This window comes from Mustela nivalis, assembly GCF_964662115.1.
Source record: "Mustela nivalis genome assembly, chromosome: 11".
NCBI classification, from domain to species: Eukaryota; Metazoa; Chordata; class Mammalia; order Carnivora; family Mustelidae; genus Mustela; species Mustela nivalis.
The window spans coordinates 81,165,758-81,186,049 of NC_139030.1; the positions used below are offsets into that span (position 1 = coordinate 81,165,758).

The 20,292-nt window shown below is 43.4% G+C and overlaps 1 protein-coding gene across 1 annotated transcript in view; it reads left to right on the plus strand.

The window, feature by feature from the left end:
• The window catches only part of FAM124B (family with sequence similarity 124 member B), a 62,005-nt gene that overhangs the window by 18,997 nt on the left and 22,716 nt on the right, over positions 1–20,292 (plus strand). The window lies entirely within an intron of this gene.

Consider the following 20,292-nt stretch of genomic DNA (forward strand, 5'->3'; position numbering starts at 1 on the left):
AATTCCCGAGATAACTTAACACTGTCTGCCATTCTTGAATCTTCTCTAAGCCCTCATGTTTGGGCTTTCTCTCCCTTTTCCTTCCTTCTTTCCTTCCCTCCCTTTTCCCTACCCCTTCTGTTCCTTTCCTTTCTTTTCTTCTCTCTTCCCTCCTTCATTCCTCCCTTCCCAAACCTGCCCTGTGCCCTGTACATGGATTTGATACTTTCTTCATTCTCGGCTCAGTTTTGAAATACTCTGTCTTGGAGTCATCTCTCAGGATTCCTGAAGAGACTATAAGCAGACCTGTTGGCTCAGCTCTGGGAGAATGGGAAAGAAGAGGCCACGTCTGCTCTGAGGAAGCGCTCCCCACTTTCCAACTCACGCTCAGGACCCTGCTCTGGGACTAAGAGACCCACATCACTTAGAAAAATGTTGGTCTCTCCACCCAAGGCTCTCTCCTTTGAGGCCTACTGGACTTTTCTCTGAGGTCGGAGATGTTTCCAGTGCATTTCTCACAATTAGCAACTGAAAAACATTGGCTGTAGCCTGTGATAGGAAAACAACAGGGCCTGATGGCTCCAGAGAGCACAGAACTAGAATTTATGTGGTCAAGAACTCAGTCCTTGCAAACTTCATTTTCAAATACATCATTTAAAAGTCAAATTATTCTGGAGACTCTATCCGGGTTACTGAAGACACACCAAGGTCTCTGGCTTAGCGTGAGAGGAAATGGATTGTTTTTACAAGTCCCCTATCTGCCAGAGATGTTTCTGAGTTGTTTAAAGACAATAAATACTTCTAAAGAGGGTCGATGACATTAAATGTGCAGCAGATGCTGGATGACCTGTGCAGCCCTTCCTACGTGAGAGGTGCTCTCCTAAATTTTTCAATCTTTATGCCAATCCTTTGAGATAGGTGTTATAATTATCCCCTATTTTACGAGTGAGTAAACTGAGGCACAGAGAGGTCAAAAACCTAATCCAGAATTGCACAATGAGTCAGTGGCATGGCTGGATTTGAACACTGGCTGTCTGGCGGGAGTCTGTGTCCATAACCACTCCAGCCTTCTGCCCCTCGAAGTGGGGCGCAAGACAGGGGGAACTCAGCTTCTGCCTAAGACCCACACTGCCTCAACACCATCCGTCTGGACAATGGCATATTGTGTCAGTTTCCTTTCTGCTCCATCTGCCCAGACCCGCCTGTAGTGGTTCCTTCTTATCATTTAGGGTTCAGATTAAAATCCCCACTGCAGGACACCTGACCAGATAGCTCCCCCATTGAAGCAGTTCTGGAGCCCAGCCCCTAGCCCAGTGCCAGGACCAGAGCAAGTGCTTTTACAAATATTTTGCTCAGTGAATGCACAGCAAGGGGAAGGAACACCGACAAGGCCTCCACTCTCTCGATGCCGGGGGTGAGAGGTTGTCCTAGGCAGCTAGGGCTGCTATGAAGAAATATCACACACCAGGGGGCTTCAACAACAAAAATGTGTATCTCACAGCTCTGGAGGTAGGAAGTCCAAGACCAACATGCTAACAGGGTTGCGTTCAGGTGAGAGGTGTCCTCCCATCTTGTAGGAACCTACCTTCTTCCTGTGTGCACACAAGGTGTGGGATGGGGGAGGTCTCTTGTGCCTCTTAGAAGGAAGGGCACGATACCTACTCCTGAGGCCTCCGCCCTTATAACCTCATTCTCAAAGTCACCAACTACCATCACAATGGGGATGAGGGGTTCAACGTATGAATTTTGGGGGACACAAACCTTCAGTCCATAACAGAGAGGAAACATTTCTCCCCTTCTGTGTCCTAGGTACCGGGTCTCCTCTGGAGAGCCCCCCCCTTTTTTTTAGATTTTTATGTATTTATTTATTTGACAGAGATCACAAGTAGGCAGAGAGGCAGGCGGAGAGAGGGGGAAGCAGGCTCCCCACTGAGCAAAGAGTCCAATGAGGGGCTCAATCCTAGGACCCTGAGATCATGACCTGAGCCGACGGCAGAGGCTTAACCCACTGAGCCACCCAGGTGCCCCAAGCAGGTTTTGTCTTTAAGAGATGTAGCCACACTGGACCGTTGGAGCAAAAACTGGACGCTGTTGCTCTCATCACAAGGGCTGTTTGACCTCCCGCAGGGGCAGACTATGGTTGATTCAAGCTAACCTCTTTTTTTTTTTTTTTTTTTAAAGTTGTGGTCCTTTTAAGTCTACTCACAGGATAGGATTTGCATCTCTGAATTTTCTCTTGCTTTGCACAAGGGGCTGAGTCACAGAACTAAAGTGTGACAATTTCAGCAGGACTTTTTAACAAGGTGTGCAAATATTTACCTTGTTTCCCTATCATGAGTCTGTCATTAGTGGCCACTATTGTGACGAGCTAATTGCTGTGGGGTCGGCTCCAACTTCTTTTTTCCCCTCTACTTCACCCCAAAAGAGGACAAAGGTATAATTTTTAAATTAACTTATGTTCAGGAAATTTCCCCCAAAGGTGTCTTGGTAGGAGGCAAACCCTCCAAAACACAACCCACGTTGTGTAGGGGTTTTATTTGTTTGTTTTTGTTGTTCATTTTTCATCTCCTTTTCCTGAAGGAAATAAAACTTGTACCTCAGAGTGGTACCTCAAAGCATAACAAGGTAACCAATGGATTTGACATGACAGGTCACATGCTGGCCAGGGGTCCTATCACAGCAGGAGGACCAATACCACAAACAGGAGGTAGCAAAGGTCCCTAACATCCAGTTCTAGCTCTTCCATATGCAGAGAGTTTGGCCATGCATTGTGAAAATAGGGTCCTTTTACACCTGGCAGATGAGGGGACATGCAACATAGACCTGACAAATCATGTGCTCTCCTCTGGAATTCTGAAGCTCCTAGCAGGGTTGGGAAATCTCCTTTAGCTGGGTCATGGGGATGAAGGGAGGGCAAACAGCAGAGTTCTGGTCCTGGGGAGAAGTGATGTACGGTCTTCCCCTGAGCCCTTATCCCAGATTGATTCTGGGGCCTGATTTTGGTTGTGATTCTTCCTGTTCACCTTCTATTGTTCTTGTGCATTTTCTGAGTCCCGTTCCCCAGCCTTCTGATAAATGAATTCTCAGCTTAAATCAGCCAGCATCAGTGCTGTTTATGCACCAAATAATTGAGATCAATACAGAGTGAAGCGCTAACAAGGGGTTAAGGCCAAGTACAAAACTAGGGCACCATATTAGGAAATCGAATTTTCGAAGGGGTAAACAAAAAAATGTTAAAAACTATACATTTGGGGGTTCGGTGTCTCTTTGAAGTTTTCTTAGCTTTGATTCATTTGACTCTTTTCCTTTTGGATTGCTTCTTTCCTCTCCCTTATGGCTGTGGCAGTATGACCTGCCCCGTCCCCTTTCCCACGCTAAGAAGGAAGCAGGATGGGAGCCACAGAAGTGGGGGGCGGGGTCCCTTCTGAGAAGTGCTCTGCCTCTAGACTTTTGTTTAGGCTAGACAAAAAGAATCCAGCATGTAGTCTGGCTAGGTCACCAGAACAGGGCCTTGAATTAGAACACTTCCATTCACAGGAAAGAGAGACTGAGAACTCATTTAAACAAAAAGGGGGAAAAAGGAAAGCTATCAGGTCACATGACTAAAAGACTGTCAGGAAACCACAGCAACAAGGACACACCCCACCACCTAGCTCCCTAGCGAAGAAAGGGTCTTTTTCCTGCGCTTCCAAAGAAAATTCCTGGAGAGGCCTCTGATTGGCCTGTCCTGAGTCACATGCTCACCCCTGAACCAATCAGTGCACCCAGGTGGTGGAGTTCTCTGATTGGTGAGACGGAGGTTCTGTCTACTTGTTGGACCGAGATTTTGAGCAGACAGAAAGAAGAGAGGCAGTCCCACCTGAACACCACGGAAAGGGACCCCACCTGGGACGCCTGGGTGGCTCAGTGGCTCAGTGGCTCAGTCAGTTAGGCGTCTGCTTTTGGCTCAGGTCATGATCCCAGGATCCTGGGATGGAGCCCTGCATCAGGCTCCCTGCTTTTACTTGCTTCTCCCACCCTCCACGCACCCCTCCCCCATGCTTGTGCCTGCACCTGCGGCCTCTCTCTAGCTCAAATAAATGAATAAATAAATAATCTTAAGAAAAGAGAGAAAGGATCCCCAACAGGAAAGGTTCCTATTAATCGGAGGGAGTGAGAAGAGATGCCAGCAGGCAACAAAAGCCGGTGTCCTGTCCTGGCCCAAACTTAGCTGCTAAGGAGGAGCCTCCCCGCATGGTCCCTGGGAGGAGGACCCGGGCAGCGGCTTTTGGTCACCTCTTTCTTACAAAGAACGTGCGTTTTGACAACCCCTCAGTCTACTTTGTTTGTTCTAGAGCCTGTATTAGTTTCCCAGCACCGTTGTATGCAGGACCACAAGCGTCATGGCTTAGAGCAACAGGAAGTTAACCTATCACAGCTCTGGAAGCCACAGTCTGAAGTCAAGGTGTTGGCGGGGCCTCACCACCTCTGGGGCCCAAGTGGAGAACCCTTTATTGACTCCTACAGCTTCTCTCAGTGTTCGTTGGCTTGTGGCTGCGAAAGGCCAATCTCTGCCTCCACCGTCAGTCACCTTCTCCTCCTCCTTATGTCTCTGGCTGTTTCTCATAATAACACCCGACATTGGATTTAGGGCTCGCTAGAATAATCCAGAATGGTCTCAAAATCCTTACCTTAACTACATTTGTAGGACCCTTTTTCCAAATTAGGTCACATTTGTTATTTGCATCGTCGGTCACCCTTCCTTAGCCCATCCTACTTCTCTCTCTCTCTCTCACACAAACACACACCCCAAAACCTCCATTGAGTTAGGACCTGCCTGTCATGTCATATTTGTCTTCATAAGGCCGAAAACAGTACTTAAACCAGAGTAGACGCTCTGTGAATGTTAGCTGATTGAATAAAAGTACGAAAGACTCGATCCCCTTGGATTCGGTCCCTCCGCGCTTCTTCCATACATCTAGTCCGGCTCCAAACCCATTCTGTCCCTGTCGCGTATGCATGTCTCTCTGTCCCTCATTAAAATACACACTCCCTGAAGCCTCTTTTTTCTGATTGGGGGTTATAATTTTTGCCCTTTAATTCAGAGCAAGGAAATTTAAGTGCTAAATATTGTGTTCGATGTGCACCAAGGAATTAATAGAAGATGAAGACAAATGTAAATGCCTGTGGCGTGGTCTTGGTTTTACTTTCTTTGTCTGTCCAGCTGTAAAGAATTCTGGCTTCGCCTCCTCCTCCTCCTAATACGTTTTTCATCTCAAATTACAGGTGAAGTGAACAGTCACTGTGTCCAGAACTTTGACTATTTTTTTAAAAAAGATTTTATTTATTCATTTGACAGAGATCACAAGTAGGCAGAGAGGAAGGCAGAGAGAGAGGAAGGGAAGCAGGCTCCCCACTGAGCAGAGAGCCCGATGTGGGGCTTGATCCCAGGACCCTGGGATCACAACCTGAGCCAAAAGCAGAGGCTTTAACCCACTGAGCCACCCAGGCGCCCCTGTTTTTTTTTTTTTTTTTTTTTTTTTTTTTTAATCTACGTCTCCTTTCTCAACTCAGTAACCTCCCTCAATTCTTATTTCCTTAACTTGGCCCTGAACAACTGATGCATAGAAAGGAAGCTTCAGATGGGCACTAAACAGATTTTAGTAGGTTGAAAAGCAGGAGGCTAACCCTTGTTGTTGACTGCGTTAAATCTAATTTAAAAAAAAAAGTAATAATTAACATGCTCTGCTACCCAAGCCTTGTCAGTCTGAAACACCTGCTGGGAAAGGACTAGTAATGGAGTAATTTCTACTGAGACACTTCACAGCCACAAAGATAATTAAATGACAGCAGTGATGCCCCACAGCTTTGAGCCTGGCGTGTGACTACCCATGTGTTCATGGAAGCTTCCCGATGGCTCTTGACAAGACGTTCTTGAGCCCGCACCATCCAGCAGCACAGGGCTAGACGCTCAGGAGACATGTGCCTGGTGAGGGGCCAGAGAGGTTTAGCTTGACTCCGTCAGTCTTCTCAGGAGAGCCCAGTTTTCACATTTCCGCAGCAAGGAATCCGTGTACACCAGAGAACCAGGTTTCAATTACTTTGCACATTGCTGTGCTAAATGAGCGAGCTTTCCAGGGGCCCTGCAGACACCACAAAAATGTTCCCCCAGGGAAGAAGCATAAAAACATAATGATCTTGCTGTAGATGTTGCCCCACAAACCCCCACACAGGGCTCCTCAGGAATGGAAACCAGACTGGGAGCCGAGCCACGAGACCCACCATCGCGGAGATGCTGGGCTCCTCACAGCTTTTCACCACCCCAGTGTGGGCCGGGGTTTGCGTTCAGCCACATTCATGAGAGTTGGGGGGGGGGGTGGAGTCATTTGACACCTAATTTGACTTGGGGAATACTTGCTCTTTGCGTAGAAACAGGAGATATGCCAACGGGGTGATAGGAGTTGACTTCACGAGAGAATATTTTTTTTTCCCTTTTGTTGTGAGCATAATTTAGGAAGGAGACAAATGCATGACTGTGTCCCCGGCAGTCTGTATGCAGTCCGCAATGTGTCCCTGTAAATTCAGTAGGTTAAATTTAATATGTTGGGCACCACGAAGTTATACTCCAGGCATATTTCTGTCTCCTGTCGTGCTAAAATTAAGATGGTATTTTCTGTGCCTGCTTTAGGTTTTGTAAGGTGACTTCTGCAGAAAGCCTACAGAACTGATTGAAAATAGCAAGGTGCATAGTGAAATAAATGACTATTCTCTCCACTGTCACATGAGGCTGTGACCCTGGCTCCCAGTGGAGTGAAGGGGAGGGGTCCAGGAATAGGTAGTCGTGAGAGAGATTTTTAAATTCATTAAGAAAGAGGAGCCAAAGCTCAGTTTTTACACAAAGGTGAAGGCTCTGGCTCTCTGAGTGGATGGCCCTGTCGTTTCTGCTTCAATATCCCCGGGTCACAAACATACAAAGATCCAGTGGAGTCTGCTGCCCCAGGATGAGGGAGCACCTCTGGGAGCCGGGAGTGACTGTGGGGACAGTTCAACCATCCCAGGAGAACACAGAAGGGAAGAAAGAAGTGTGTGTCTCTGGTCAGTGACAGGGGACAGTGGGGGGAAAAGAAAGGGGCGAGGCCTCTAGGACAGAAGTCAGCCACAGGAACACGAGTAAGGGCAGAAACCAGCTCAGGATCTTGCTCTCTGTGACCAGTGGCCATGGCAACAGGACCGGACCTTTTATTTAGTGTGACAAGAACTGAACCAAATTCCTAGGTGTCCTGTGGATGAGTTGCCATGAAGAGAAGCATAGGACCCTGAGTATCTTAGGTATGATGCCTTAGCCAACATGGGATCAGTGCCAGAGCCCTCTGGCTTTGGACGTGGAACTCAGGTAAAGCCCTTGAAGAAGAAGCAGTGAGATCAGTGTGTGTGTGTGTGTGTGTGTGCGCGCGCCCATGGGACGCCCAGATCTTTAGAAGGATTAATAATAATCACCATGAGTGTGCACTATCTGAGACACTATTCTAAGATTTTCTTATGAAGTGTACAATCCACATTGAAGATTTTTACATATAGTAACTCACTGACTTCTACAAGGGAGGTACTATTATTATCTGCATTTAATAAATCAGGAAACGAAAGCCAATGGAGTATGAGTAACTGGGGCAACGGGGAGGTAGAGCCCAGGCCAGCTGACTCGAAGTCCTGGCCCCGTGTTACCACCCTGTGTGTGGTCTGCCCCAGCCATGTTCACTCCCCAGTCCCTGGCATCAGAGAGCGTCAGCTGGATGTGGTGAAAGGGACCATGCAGCTGTGAGAAAGGTGGAATCCTGAGATGGAGAGATGGCTTTGGATTGTCTCTGTGGGCTCTAAATGTAATCACAAGCGTCCTTACAAGGAAGAGGAAGAGGGATCCTTGGCCACATGGAGGCAGAGGATGACATGACAGGGGAGGCCAGGGGATGTGAAGCGAGGAAGGAGTCAGGAGCCAAGGAGCACAGACACCTTCCAGAAGGTGCAACGGCAAAGAAATGGGGTCTTCCTAGTGCCCCCAGGAGGGGCCAGCCTGGCCAGTGCCTTGCTTTGAGCCCTGTCATACCCATTTCAGACTCTGGCCGCTGGAATTGGAAGATAAGATATTTGTGTTTGTTTTCAGTTACCAAGTGTGTGAAAATTTGTTATAGCAGCCATAGGAAATTAATACACCATGGTTCTCAATGCTTTTCATAGAAACACATAGAGATGAGTCCTTGCTGGGGGGGGGGGGCTTATGTCCCCAGTCATGGTCACATTTCAATACCATCAGTTCCCACCAAATTAAGTAGTGTGTGTGTGTGTGTGTGTGTGTGTGTGTGTGTGTGTGTGTGATTGGTGAAGATAAGTTATAATAAACATGTTATAATTACATGATTCAGAGAACTAAAAAGATCTCAAAATTCGTTGTTAAAAGGTTAGTATTATAAATCTAATACATGGTTTTAAATCTTTTTACTTTGACTCCACAAAGAATATGAACAAGTAGGTAACGCTGAAGAATAAACCTATGTGAACCTTATTTGATGGGTGCCTGGGTGGCTCAGTCTGGTAAGCATCCGCATTCGACTCAGGTCATGATCTCAGGGTCCTAGAATTGAGCCCCACATTGGGCTCTCTGCTCAGTGGGGGAGTCTGCTTCTCCCTCTGCCCCTTCCCTCTGCTTGTGCTTTCTCCTCAAATAAATAAAATAAAATAAAATAAGATAAAAACCTTATTTGACATAATATTATTATTTGCCTCTGCAATTGTTAACTGACACCCCCAGGAATGTTCATAGCATTATTCTGCATTCAGAAATGTAGATGCAAGTGCCCCTACTCATGCCTTTTCATCTTCCCTTGTCCCTTTCTTAATAAAAGTATATCCACAGTTAGAAGGACAAGAAAAGGGATGTAAAAGACAAAATGAGCCCCTAGCACACAAATCGCAGCTGGCTGTTAGGGGCTGGGGACTGGGGATGTTTCCATTCTGCTAGCGGTAGGGTCCTCCTTTCTGCTCTTGTTCAGGGAGTTGGTCCGGATGTAAGTGATAGCAAGTGAGGTTGTGATTGGAATCACTGGGAATCTTATTTAATTAAAAAAAAAGCTAATCAGTCACAAACTTTGGTCCGACATTACTAACTGTGGAACAGTCCTGGATATGGGCACCCAGTGTTCCTTGGGAGAGGAAAGGAAAAGTACATCTCTCTTTTACAGGCACGAGCAGGGTCTCATGGTGTGTATGGGATACAGGTGTTGTATGTTTGTTAGGACAAATACACAGGCAGCCTTGAGAGTTGAGAGCATAGGTGAAACTCTTCTCATTCACGTAAGGTGTCAGCTCATAACCCGAGGTTACAGCTCATAACCTGAGGTTATCTCAGGAGCATTTACCTGGGCGCAGAAGGAAGGGGTTAGTAGATGCAAACTGTGTCTTATCAGGTTATTTTGACCTCAAAGAAGTGGAAGAGACAGCAAACAGGGACAAGGCAGGAAGGACACTTGCCATTGGGAGTGAGTCTCCAGGAGAAGTCTTCACGGGCCACCTAGAAACTCTACACTGGAAATCTTTGCAGTCATCTTACCTAAGATGTAAGACCACTCCCAACATAGGGACATGCAGATGCTTCATTAACGTTAATGCTAAGTGAATCCTCACCACTGTGTAAAACTCTATTCATCATAAAAATCACCCTTAAGTGAGAAAAGAGATAATCCAACAGAGGCAGACAAATGTTAGAATGGAAGGATTTTAAAAGATCTCTAAGTACTTCTCATGTTCATTGCCAGGTAAACTTTATGCTAAATAGGCAGTCTACTAAACTGTCACTAGTCCAGGTGAGTTGGCAACCACGTACACATTGCTCACATCTGTAATGGAGTGTTCCACGTATAAACAAGTTCTGACACTTCATTTCTGTCTTAGGAGGAATTGTGTGCTGTAAAGATTCATAATCTGCTTCAAAACAGCATCAAAGTCTTGTCAGGTGGGCCTGGTTTCCTTGAATTAATTGAGAAAGTGCCGGTCTTTTTTGAAGAATGATTTTTGAGTCTATCCATCTTCACATTAACGCTGGGAAGGCTTAGTTCTATAGAATAAAGAAAGGCAAGATACACAAGAGAAGATAAAAATGGAGTCCATCAGCAGTGGCAATCTCGTCCTCAAATAAATCTTCACTTTTACTTCCATGATTTCTTTGTCCCTCTGTAACTGCCATGATCATGGTCTGCCCTGTGATTTCTGTTTTTTATGCCACACCTGTATCACATTCCTCTAAGAGGTGGTGAAATCGGGAAAGGGAAAGATTGTCTTAAGTTATTGTATTCCCCAAATCGCACAATAGGGTGTTTGTTTCACAACAGACATTAAATAACAATTCTACGCCTTATATTGGCCATCGTGTTAGATTTTATTCTAACAATGTGAAAAAGATCAATAGTTCAAGACTGCCTTGAACCTTGTTAAAATATGTTTAAGGTAGGTTTTATTACTGTTCAGGAGTGGTGAGGTCAACAGACCAGAAGACGACCACCACTGAACAGAGAGTGTCCCCAAGAGGAGGGGACATGCCATGTGCTGCAGGGCCATGTGGGGAAGCCAGAGCTGGGCCGGGGGCAGAAAGAGGAAGGGTGGGGGGACGTGTGGGCAAGAACCTTTATTGTGGTTTCTGTGGGAAGGGAACAGGCAAGGGAGGGTGTGCAAATTTAGGATAGCTACTTCGAAGGATTCCAGCAAGGTCTGAGTGTAAGGGCTGTATCTAGCTGTCTAGTCCCTGTCTCCAGTGTAATTAGGATGGGGTAATAGTGGCTCCCTGAGAGATCCTTATGTGAGCTGGGAAAGGAGGTAGTGGCGATGTGGTGTCTGGATTGACTGGTTTATATGTGAAAGGCATACTTTCAGGTGAGTTTTGAACTCTCTCTAAGAATTGGCCAGCTCTGAGAGGGGCGGAGTCTCTCCAGGGCCAGCAAGTCCCCAGATGTCAAGGCATCAGAATCAAAAGACATGCTTAATACATGTGGAGAAACTACTACCAGACATACAGAACAGTAAGAACGTGAATGGTGAACACCTGTGCTGAGCTTGGCCTCTGCCACATGTATGAGCTCACAAGATTTTGAGCTGTTGCTGTTTTAGCTAGGCTAGATCACTTGCCTGAGAACATTCTGCTGCTAAATTTCTAAATTAGGATTACCAAGTGGCATGGGTCCAGCGAACCATAAAGGCCTGGTAGTGTTTAAGGGAGGTGGCATGGAGCAGTTAAAAGAACATAGCAGTGCTAGAGAGAGTAAGCTTGGTGAGAAGGAAGGTGGGGGCATGATGGTCTATATTCTCTTCTCATGCAAGAGATAAATGAGAGATTATATTCTGAATGAATAAAAAATACTATAGAGTTGAGGGTCCATATCTGGACTCTTTATTCTGTTCCACTGGTCTATGTTCTGTGTTTGTGCCAGTAAAATGCTGTCTTGGTGATCACAGATTTGTAGTAAAGCTTGAAATCAGGCAACATGATGCCACCAGCTTTGTTTTTCCTTTCCAATGTTTCTTTGGGGATTTGGGGGTATTTTCTGGTTCCAAATGCATTTTAGGACTGTTTGTTCTAGCACTTTGAAAAACGCTGGTGGAATTTTGATCGGGAAGGCATTGAAAGTATAGATTGCTCTGGGCAGTATAGACATTTTAACAATGTTTATTTTTCTGATCCATAAGATAATGACCCTTAACTCTATGGTCAAGTAATCTTCAACAAACAGGAAAAAAATATTCAATGGAAAAAAGACAGTCTCTTCAATAAATGGTGCTGGGAAAATTGGACAGCTGTGTATAGCAGAATGAAACTCAACCTTTCTCTTACACCATATACAAAGATAAACTCAAAACGGATGAAAGATCTCAACATGAGGCAGGAATCTATCAAAATCCTACAGGAGAACATAGGCAGTAACTTCTTTGACATCAACCATAGCAATTTCTTTTAAGAAATGTCTCCAAAGGCAAAGGAAAAAAAAGTGAAAATGAACTTTTGGGACTTCATCGAGATAAAAAGCTTCTGCACAGCAAAGGAAGCAGTCAAGAAAACAAAGAGGCAACCCGTGGAATGGGAGAAGATATTTGCAAATGACACTATAGACAAAGGGCTGATATCTAAGATCTATAAAGAACTCCTCAAACTCAACACCCAAAAACCAGATAATCATGTCAAAAGATGTGCAAAATAGATGAACAGACACTTCTCCAAAGAAGACATACAAATGGCTAGCAGACACATGAAAAAATGTTCATCATTGTTAGCCATCAGGGAAATTCAAATCAAAACCACATTGAGATACCACCTTACACCAGTTAGAATGGCCCAAATCAATAAGACAGGAAACAAGAAGTGTTGGAGAGGATGTGGAGAAAGTGGAACATTCTTACACTGTTGGTGGAAATGCAAGCTGGTGCAGCCACTTGGAAAACAGTGTGAGATTCTTCAGAAAATTAAAAATAAAGCTACCCTTTGACCCAGAAATTGCACTACTGGGTATTTATTCCAAAGATACAGATATAGTAAAAAGAATGTACACCAGTATTCATAACATCAATGGCCACAATTGCCAAACTGTGGAAAGATCCAAGATGCCCTTCAACAGACAAATGGATAAGGAAGATATGGTTCGTATATACAATGGAATATTACACCTCCATCAGGAAAGATGAATACCCAACTTTTGTATCAACATGGACAGGACTGGAAGAGATTATGCTGAATGATATAGGTCAAGCAGAGAAAGTCAGTATCCTATGGTTTCACTTACTTGTGGAGCATAAGGAATAACATGGAGGACATTAAGGAAGGAAAGGAAAAGTGAATTGGGATAAATCGGAGGGGGAGATGAATTATGAGTGGACTCTGAGAAACAAACTGAGGGTTTTGGAGGGGGTGGGGCGTTGGGTGAACCTGGTGGTGGGTGTTAAGGAAGGCATGTACTGCCTGGAGCACTGGGTGTGGTGCATAAACAATGAATCTTGGAACACTGAGAAATATAAAATTAAGATGTAAAAGAAAAAACAAAAAGAAAAATACCTACTCACAAAATTTAATTGAGCTAAACAGACATACTATCTAATAGGTTATCAATAGGCCAGGTGAGTCGAAGAAATATATTTCTTGGGATGCCTCGGTGGCTCCATTGGTTAAGGGAGTCTTTGGCTCAGGTCATAATCCCAGGGTTCTGGGATCAAGTCTAGCATCAGTCTCCTTGCTCAGTGAGGAGTTTGTTTCTCCCACTGCCTGCCTCTGCCCCTGCTTGTGCGCGCGCTCTCTCTCTCTCTGACTAATAAATAAATGAAATCCTTTTTTTAGAAAAAGAAGAAATATTATGTTCTTAATGATTCTCTATTCTGGTAGTTGTTGAAAGGAACTCTAGTTAATTTTCTTACATTGAAATGCACTTAAAAAATGTAAAAATTAAGGTTTGACTTTAGCAAGTGGGTGGCCTTCCAGTGGGTGGGCTATGCCAGTGTTCCCATCTAACAAACAGGCCAGGAGCATAAAGACACAGCCCAAGGAGAAAGCATGCATGACATTAAGGGAAGTGGGTAAGGAGATACCACCCAGAGGGAATGGGGCTGAAAGTCCCCGAAACATTTCTCAAAGTATCACAGCCACAAGTCAGGGAGGATACAGAGTCCAAGGGGTCAGAGTAAGGGCCGCACGGAAGCAGTGTGATTGGGCTCAAGCTGGACCAGCTGGGGTTCTGTTATTGTCTGTGAGAACCAGAGAGAATGAGGCTGGCTTGAAGGAGCATCTGATATTGCGGTAATTCGTCACAAAGAGCCCATTTCATACTATTCTTACCTGGGGAGCTTCCAAAACCATGTCTCATTGGAGCTCTCCAAGCCAATACAACCCCAGATGGTGCTGGGGCCCCACTCAAGATTCCATCTTTTTCTGGAAGCCTAACTGTGTGTTGAAGTAATGCCAGAAGCCCAGACAGAACCCTTGGGCTTCCTTGAGAGTAACATGCAGTGAATATTCATCCGGTTAATTCGATCTCATTGAAAAAATCTTGTCCTGAACAGGGAAAAGGTGTCATGCACCTGCAATATACGCTCTCACCTTTTTAATGAGTGTTTGCAAATGTCCAGCGCTTTGGCGGCATCTACATTAAATGAGTAGGGTGCTATTGCCACCTTGTGATCAGAGATAGAAGTGTTTTTATTCTGGGGTAATGCCTCATTTAAATAAGGATTAGCGTCTCTCATCTCCTTTTGATCAACTCTTTCTTCTTTTGTTGCTTTACATGTATTTATAAAAATGTGTGCTTAAATTTTTAAAAAATCTGCATTTAGCCTAAAGTGGGCAAGAAAACCCACCCCAAACCATCAGAAGCCAAGGAAGGGGCCAGTGTTTCTAGAGTTTCTAGCCGCACCTGTTCTCAGAAAAACAATCTGGCAGCTTTGGGGCCAGATACTGAAAACATCTGGCCACCTGCTAGATTAAACTGTAGGAACTCCAAATTGTCCTAGACATCCCTTCAAGGGAAACACTAAAAATCGCTCTGAGTTTCATTGTCAGAGATGATTGGAGCTGCCTTCTGCTTTAATACTTTTTTTTTTTGGATGAGAGGATTATTATAAAATCAAGCTAAATATTTTGTAAATGTTATCCAGAGAGAACATTCCCAACCACTAGAAATTAAAATAAGCACAATATTACTAGCAGGAAAAACTTCACATTGACTCCAAATGAATATGGACCTTTTTTTTTTTTTTTTTTTTTATGCTTCAGAAACTAGCTCCCACCACCCCCCAATAGGAAGATCATGGATTGAAATGCCATCCACCTCCGGTGCAATTTTCACTCATTTCTTTCACATCAGTTGTTTCTGTAATTTGTGTGCACCTTGAAAACGGTCTGTGGGTGGCCGTGACACTATTTTCTTGAGAGGCCGTTGGCCTTACAATAGTTCTTCTGGCCTTTCATGAGCCCTGATTTAAGCCCTGTCCTCACCCTCTGTCCTTCATCTCCAGCCCCCATAACTTCTCATCCTGTTAACTAACATTGACCAGAAACGTTCTTTGCCAAGCATGGAAGAGGGGTGTGTTTGTAAGGGGCAAATTCAGGTCTTTTTGTTTTTATTGGTTAGAAAGATGAATCTAGGCCTTAGATATTCTCAGCAATAACTTAGATAAGGAAAGAATAAGCCAGGATCGTAAAAACATATAAGCTACCTGGCATTTAAAGGAAGATCCAAATCACACAGGGCGTCTGAACTGTTAGTTCGAATAGCACTTTAAGCAGCTGTGGTCTAGCCCTCCTCTTCAGGGGGGGAAGCATTAGGGTCTCATCTCAGAAATTACATCCTGAGGCTAATGTTGAAATGACTACTTCCTGTTTTAACATGGCTCATCGGAAGCTGTGTGGGAACAGCACTGGGAAGATGGGAACCCTTTAGTTTAGTTGCTCTGTAATGATATTTGGGCAACAGCCTCGTTAGGGCTTCCAGAAGACAGGGCCTCCATGTTCCTGTTCATCCAGCATATTCCCCTGTCAGAGCAAGTTTGATTTCTTGGTTATGGTTACTTATTTCTGGGTTAGTGCTGAGAGAGTATGTTGGAGCCCTCTCTGAAATCATACCCTCTTATTCCCTATAATCACAGCATTCCTCCTAGCTTCTAACTCTGGAAAAAATGTTAGTAATTGAGTGGTCAAAAGGGAAGAAATTCTTGTGCCATTAAAAACTTCCATGACCACCTTGACCATTGAGTCTTCCCAATGACTTTCAACTTTCCTGAAGCCCTGGAGTGAATTCCTACCTTCTCAGGAGATGGACAAATCTCTCCATCACCGTCCAAGGAGGCTCTAAATGCCCTAAGACTTGGGTACCACTCAGGGTTTGTATGGCACTTTCCTCTGATACTCTGCACAGGTGCATGGCATCTCATGGGATTCTATTCTCCCAACTAAACTAGAAGCTCTTTCAGAAGCAGGGAACCTGTCAACTGTCTCATCGTTCTGGGAAGCCTTGGAAATGCCTGTGAACTTAGCATTTGTGCGTGGTCGATAATCAGATAATGAAGAATGAGAGAAGGAAGAAGAGGCGGAAGAAAAGGAGGTGGAGAAGTCAAAGAGAGATGGATAGCAAAAGAACCCAAAGAATCTCAAGAATGACACAAAGACCTAAGGTTCAAGCAGGATTCAAGCAGGGCACGGCACTATTGTAATCCTGGGCTAGTGACGCCTTCATTTGTATCTTGTTATTTTGTGTTTGGAGTCTTGGGGTATCTACTGGAAGGCAACAAGAAGTGAGGCTAGATTGTTCATAGCCTGGGGAAAAAGTCAAGGAGACGGTTCAGTAGAGGGCGGTAAAAGAGCCTCTCTTCAGCTTCCTTTCTCACGGGGGCTCCTCATCCTCTTCCTTATACAACTGTCTCTGTTTCCTTGTGCTCTCATGCATTCCTCTCCTTTTTATGTGGTTGCAATTCAAGTTTATACATAATTCCAAGTTCCATTTCCTCTCTGTCATGGCCACAAAATATTATTTCATAAACTTCCATTTTACTCCACGGTTAGCATCCACGGTAAATTGTGGTGCTCGCCGGTCATTCCTTTGAGCTTATATGCCCACGTTTCCTTTGGGGGAAATATTACAGGCTTTCAGTTTGTTCCTCTTTCAATTTCAAATTATGATCATGAAGATCTATTAGGTGCATAGAATTGAGCCGATCATGCTTCTAATTTCACGGCATATCATCACCATCATTCTCTCTTGCAGTTCCTCTTATATTATTCTAGTTTATTTTATTTTCCTCTCTTTTCCCTCCTGGTCCCCAGTCTCATTCCCTTCCTTGGGTCTGGTGTATTTACTATATACTTTCCCCAAATGACTTTAAATAAATTTCTTTATATGTCTGTCCACGATAAACATATAGTATTGCTTTCTGTTTTAGAAAATGTACTTAAAAGGCATTGTGCCTCAAATCAATTCTGTTTCATACTTTGTTTTTTCAGCCACCTATGGTCTTGAGATCGGTCCATGTTGCCATACGTGCAGCCAATTTCTTCCTTTCCCTTTCCTTTCTTCTGCACAGTGATCTGGTGCACGGATGGTGCACATTTTTTACTTATCTTTACTTTCACATTTTTTGATGGACATCTTCGTGGTTTCATTTTTTTTTTTAAGATTTTTTGTTTATTTTTTTGACAGAGAGAGGCAGGGAGAGAGAGAGAGCCCACAAGCAGGGGGAACTGCAGGCAGAGGGCGAGGAAGAAGCAGGCTCCCCACAAAACAGAGAGCCTGACGTGGTGCTGGATCTCAGGACCCTGGGAACATAACCTGAGCCAAAGGCAGATGCTGAACCAACTGAGCCACCCAGGTGCCCCTGATATCTTTGTGACTTCTAACTCCTGGAACCCCCAACACTGTTGTCAGCCCCCTGGTACATGGTCTCTTGGGCATCAGAAAGAGAATTTGGGGGGCTATATATATGAGAGTAGAAAAACTGTGTCTGAAAGTTATGGTGTGCCCAATTTCACAAAATCCTGCCAGATTGCTCTCCAAATGAACACTCAAGCTGTGGGTCCACTAGCAGTGCATAGGGCTTTTGTTTTCCTACATCTCCACCAACAAATGGTTTTATCCAAGTTGCATTTTTGACCATCTGATGGCTTAAAATAGTATCTCAGGGTGGTTTACATTTGTCTTTCTCTGATACTAGTGTGGGGTCATTTTTCTTTTGTGAATTGTATAGAATTCGTGGACATTTTCCAATTGTCAATTGTTCACTTGTCCACGTGCCCATTTCCTTCTTGTCCATTTTTCTATCAGGGGTCCCGTCTTTTTTGTACTCTAAGCTGGCAGTTCCATTGACATGCGAAAAGCGCTTAACTTGCCTGACTCTTCTAGTCTCATGAAAAATCAACTATGAACAATCTACCTTTGTCTGGATAAACGGACCCATAAGTTCAAAGACTTGTTGCCCTAACATCACCTGCCAATTTCAAAGCTGAGAGAGAAGAGAAGGTCACAAGAGGGGGAGATGCTCTGAGCTGCCAACATTTGAGCTTTTATTTGCCAATGAGAAAAACTGTGCTTGGGATTTACAGACCTGTACCCTTGGGGATAAAAATACATTATATGTTTATAAAAAACATTTTAATTTAAGCATAAAGGAGGACAGTACTGACTTACAAAAATTCAGCGCAGTAAGACTTCAGGCATGGTGGGATACAAAGGTTTAAGGAGATCATTGTTCCACCTCTTGGTGACTTTTGCAGTGATTGGTCTTGTTCCTGGGCAGACTTCCTGTCCAGTAGCAAATGGTCCCTGGGATCTCCAGGCTGGTGGATCTTTGGTGCTTCTGATCTCCACGGGCAGAGTGTTTTGATGCCCTTAAGGGGGTAGTTTGTACTTAAACAAAATTACTCAGAGACTAATCGACATATACAAAATTTAAATGTGACATTAGTAAAATTTGTAACTTTAATAAGTTATAAATTCCATTCTAGTCACATTAGTGATGGTAATAAGTTATAAATGTAGAAGCCTAATTCTTCCTTATGCTGTACAAATTAAATTACAAATCTTATCATCTATTTATAAAGCTAGCAAATTTCAACAGTCACTTTTAAGAGTGCTTGAATAATCTAATAAAATTCCCTTAGACATTTAAACTACATTTATAAATTAAATATATTCAATTTTCTTTGAAGCCCTTCAAATGTCTGATTAACAAACAAAGCTTTCCAAGTTCTTAGATACCACTCTGATAAATCAAGTACATTAAAACTGTACATATGGGGAAAGTCATAAATTCTCCTAAATGGTCTTACACTGTTTTACATTAGTCAACTTTTCTTGTTGCTTTCATCCTAAAAATACAAGTCTAAATCAATTATCCAAATGCCTTTTTACTTTGGAGTAGCTGTTAATCTGTTAAGTACTCAGATTCTCTTAAGCATTACCAATGCTTAAAGTATCCAATATGTACAGATTTTTTTTTTCCATACTTAATGGTTGCATACAACCTGAAGCTTTAGTTAGGATATAAGATCTGGAATAGCATGCTGGAAGAGTATGTTTTTCCCTATCCAGATGGGACAGGCAGAGTCCTTTTTAATGGCTGCTAAACCAAAAGAGACCACAAGTCCATGTGTGTCAAAAGAGAGGCCTTTTGGCCCTCTTCAAATTAAAGGTTTTTTAATTCTGAAATCAGATTAGAGCTATAAGCTCCTATCCAGATGCTTTCAACATTTGATTGGATTCACTTTAATTCCGAGTCTTTCTCCTCTTCTTCCTCCTCCTCCTCCTCTTCTTCTTCTTTAAAGGAAGTGAGGAAAGGATTGGCGGGGAGAGTGAGAGAATCTTAAGGAGGCTCCACACCAAGTGTGGGGCTCCGTCTAACAACCCTGAGATCATGATCTGAGCTGAAATCAAGAGTTGAATGCTTAACTGACTGACGCACCCAGGGCCCCCTATAATATCCTTCTTATTTTGCAGGATCAAAACCCTAATAATTTTGTGTGTACACCCCATTGGGTTCCTCACACCTCTAAAGGTTTGTCAGGCTCTGAGGTCACAAACTTAGTCATACTAATGACAGAAAAAGCTGCTTTGCAAGTATAACCTACAATTCTAGGTGAGAGAATTTACTTGGTTCTGTTTGAGTTGTGTGCGCACTTCTGAAGTAATGTCTGTATCCTGGGCTATGAGATATTTGGAATAACCTATCTTGGGAAAGAGGCTTTCTTTTCCCTATGTTCACCTTAGGAAAAACATATTTAATACACGTATTTATAGTTAAGTAAACATAACTATGTATACAAATATGTATGTGTATCTTATAGAAAGTGTATGGCATATAAAATCGTGATATGAAATATTTATATGTTCTTTTATTTAAAGGACAGAGATGGAAGTTTTTCAGATGTTGAATTTTAACAGTTGCCTTTCAGAAATCATGAAGTTAATCATGTTGTTTTTCTGTGATTTATTAAAGTGGTAAGTTTGTGGTAAGATTTATTAAAATGGTAAATTACATTGGATTATTCCCTAATATTGAAACTTTCATCAATATGAATCCAAGCTGGAATCATGTGTTATTGCTTTAAAGTACTGATACAATGTTCTGGTTAATATTTCCTTTTAATACCTTGATAACTATAATTGAGATTCTCCTATAATTTTCTTTTCCATGGGTTTTTTTTTTTTTTTTTTTTGGTCAGGTTTTGGTATTAACTTGTTAACTCTGATTTAAAAAAAAAAAAAGGATAATTTCTTTTTCCTTACTATATGCTCTGGAACAATTCAAATTACACTGCAACAATCTGTT